The following is a 3,900-nucleotide window of genomic DNA, read 5'->3' as shown; positions in this document are numbered from 1 at the left end:
TAAATCTAATTCCAAACCATACGATGCCACCAAAGCTAGCAAAATCTGAATCGAATAATACTTCACCACTGGAGAGAAGACCTCATTGTAGTTAATACCTTCCTCCTGTGCATATCTCTTCACAACCAACCTAGCCTTGAACCTCACGGGAGTGCCTTCAATGATTTCCTTCTTCATATACACCCACTTGGAACTAATAGTCTTTCGTCTCTTTGGAAGCTCGACAAGCTCCCATATGTCATTACTATGAAAAGACTTCATCTCCTCCTACAAGCCACCTGCCACAAATCAGCCTCCGAACTCTATTTGGCCTCTCTAAATATAGTAGAAACCACATCATTGACACTCTCCACCGGAAGTACATACACAACGACTGTGTCTGTATATCTCGCTGGCATCCGTATATATCTCATCGGCCTCTAAACCAAAATAGAATCCTAAAACTAAACCGTCAAACCATGTTCCTGCTCAACTATCCTTGTATCCTCTAAATCATCACCTTCCTCACCTGGCATCACCTCAGTCAGAACTCTAATGGATATGGTCACATCTGGATAATGTGGAGCTACATTAATCTCCATCACCTACGATATCTCCTATGTTGGGGTTCTCTCCACTTGATGAGAGTTGAAAAGCTTCAAGATTGAAGCATCATCGAATGTGGCGTTTCTACTCAGCATAATTTTCTTATCAACTGGATCCTAAAGCTTGTATTCTTTGACACCTCACTTGAATCCCACAAATATGGTCTTCCTATCTCGAGGTTCCAATTTATCAGTCTTCACATAATAAAATGCGGGGCACCCAGATACATTGCTCTTCCGACCACATCTCTATAGGTTTTTCCTCTCAATCGCAAATGAAGGTAGCCTATTAATGAGGTGTCTCGCATATGAAAGAGCCTCGCCTAAAACATCTTCTCCAAACCACTATGCGATAACAAACATCGAACCTTCTCCAGTAAAGACTGATTCAATCTCTCTGCCACCCCATTCTGCTACGATGTATGACTAACTGTGAAGTGTCTCTCTATTCCCTCGTCTCGACATAGCTGCTGAAAGGTGTCTGAATTGTACTCGCTGCCGTTGTCAGATCTCAACGTCTTAATCGTTCTCCCAGCTTGCAGTTCTAATCTCCTCTTTCACTCCACAAATAATTCTAAGACTTCATTTTTATGTTTCATGGTGTACACCTAATAACACCTAGAATAGTCATCCGCAAAAATGACGAACCAATGTCGACCACCAAGTGATGTCGTCTTGGTGGGATCTCAAACATCCATGTGCACGTAGTTCAAGATGATCGTCTCCCTATGTATGGCTATACCAAGCTTCACTTTTGTCTTCTTGCCAAGAACGTAGTGCTCACAGAATTTTATCTTTCCACTCTTGGGTCCCTTCAATAGCTCATGCTTGCACAAAATCTGTAGTGACTTTTCACCTATGTGTCCCAATCTATAGTGCCAAAGTCTACTCGCATCCGCCTCTAAAATAACTAAAGCTATCTGGCCAATCTTGGTGCTTCCCTTTAGATAATACAAATTCCTACTACTGACTCTCTTCATCACCATCAAAGATCCTTTAGTAACCTTCGCTGCAGTATTCTCAAAAGTCACATTGAATCCCTTCGCCTCCAAAGCTCCAATGGAAATAAGATTCTTCTTTAAGAAAGGAACAGATCTCACTTCATTCAATTCATGAACAACTTCACTGTGCATCTGGATCCTGATGATTTCTATCCCACAAATGCCACATGATTGATCATTTCTAATAACTACCACGCCTCCATTGAGTCTCCCGAATGATGCAAACCAATCTTGCCGAGGAGTCACATGATAAGTACCAACAGAATCTAGCATCCAATCAGATGCATCCATATAGTTTACCTCTGGAGCAATCAATAGAGAAAAGCACGAATCATCGGAATCATCACCTCTAGCGACGTTCACCTTATTGGCATTCGTACCATTCTTCTTGCTATTCTCCTTCTCTTTGAGCTTCGGACAATCTCTCTTCTAATGTTCTTGTTCTTTATGGAACGCACACTGGTTCTTCGCTAATTGGTGGTGGCCTCTTGACTTTGACCTGCCACCATTACCACCTCTTAGATATGGACTTCTTCCTCTCATCGACAAGGCCTATCCTGAAGTGCTAGCTCGGGACGTCTCTCTGTCCTTCCTCCTCAAATCGTAATTCGTTAATACATTAATCACTTCACTGTAGGTGATGGAAGATCTACCATTCAACAAAGTGAGTACGAAGGTATCATACTCCTCATTAGGTATGCAGCCCAACAAAATAATCGCCTTATACTCATCCGTTATCTTCTCATCCACGTTTGCCAAGTCCGACAACAACTTTGTATAGTTGTTCACATGAGTCACAAGTGAGATTCCCCTAGACATCTAGAATCTGAATAATCTCCGTAGCAAGTACAACCGATTCTAAACACTCTTCATAAGGTACTTGCTGTTAAGAATCTCCCACATCTTTATCGCAGACGTCATACCAATCACATCGTATTTCCGCTCTTGTTCTAAACAAGACCTGATCATCCCACAAGCGTTCTTATTCATCTTGTCCCATATCGTCTCATCGTATTTCGATGGTCTCTCATAGACCATGATGGTCTCTTCTAAATTTTGAGCATTGAGAGCGTCTTATACGTCGCTCATCTACAATCCAAAATTAATCTTATCATCATACTTCACTACACTAATCTTAGTATTTTGAAGTCTAACCTAAACTGTACTCATCATTGTCTTGTTGCTTTCATCAACTTCTTCTCATATACTTACAAACTCCAAATTATAAAAAAGATTCAAACTTTGATAGAATTGAGAGATTACCCAACTGAACCCTAGATAGGATTCCAACACGATCCCCTAACCATACAAGGAAAGCGAGATCCCAACGGTAACTCCGCAACACCATCTCCCTCGAAGCCTAGAACTCCAGGAACCAAACTTCAAATAATAAATCTTCCTCCACCCAATGCAAAACCCTAGATCTGAAACCCTAGAGCTCTAATACCAATTATTACATGTCGTGCAGAAGCATGCTCGACAACCAAACTAGTCGGTAAGTGATGAGAGAAGAGAACCAAAAACAAACACGAGCGTAATTCACTAAAATATGACACAAATCAAACCAAACACAGAGATTTATGTGGTTCGGTAATTACCTACATCCACGGGGAGAGGATGGGGAGATTTTACTATATGGAGGACAAATACAACGAGTTACAACTCATAAAATCACTCAAATATAACTCTAACCAAAACTCTCAACTCCCTCACAATATCTCATTCTCAAAGTGCTCAAAAGAACCCAAATTCTCTATTCAAACTCTCTCTATTAACCCTAGAAGCATGTGTTTTTATTTATAACAAAACACCGTCCAAAACCAACTAGAAAAACAAACGGCCCAAATACCCACTTTGCGGTCGACCGACCATGCTCATTCGGTCGACCGGACAGAGACCCGAAATTGCACCCTGTAATGTGCACGGGATCGGTTGACCGGTCACACCCTATCGGTAGACTGACCCGCAAATCCTGTAAAACTAACTTTCTGGCGATGGCGTCGGTCGACCGGCCTTGCTCCTTCGGTCAACCGACCCGAGGATCCCTGTAGCTGCTTCCCAACTTCAGTTTTCCTGATTTTGCCTGCATTTTCTACACCCCTCCTACCCGCCTCCTCTCTTCAGCCTCCTACTCTCCTTCACCCGAACTCGCCATCGGAGCTCACTACTTAAGCTCACCGCCCTTCTTGCCGCCCTCCTCGTGCAGATCCCTTCACCTCGAGTTCCCCCTTCACACCGCCATCCACGATCCCTCAACCATATCTCCTCCGTCCCCCACTCGCTGTCGAAACCCTTTATGTGCCCTCGACTAGATC

Source organism: Asparagus officinalis, chromosome 3 (assembly GCF_001876935.1).
Source record: "Asparagus officinalis chromosome 3, Aspof.V1, whole genome shotgun sequence".
NCBI lineage: Eukaryota > Viridiplantae > Streptophyta > Magnoliopsida > Asparagales > Asparagaceae > Asparagus > Asparagus officinalis.
This window is presented reverse-complemented; position numbering follows the sequence as displayed.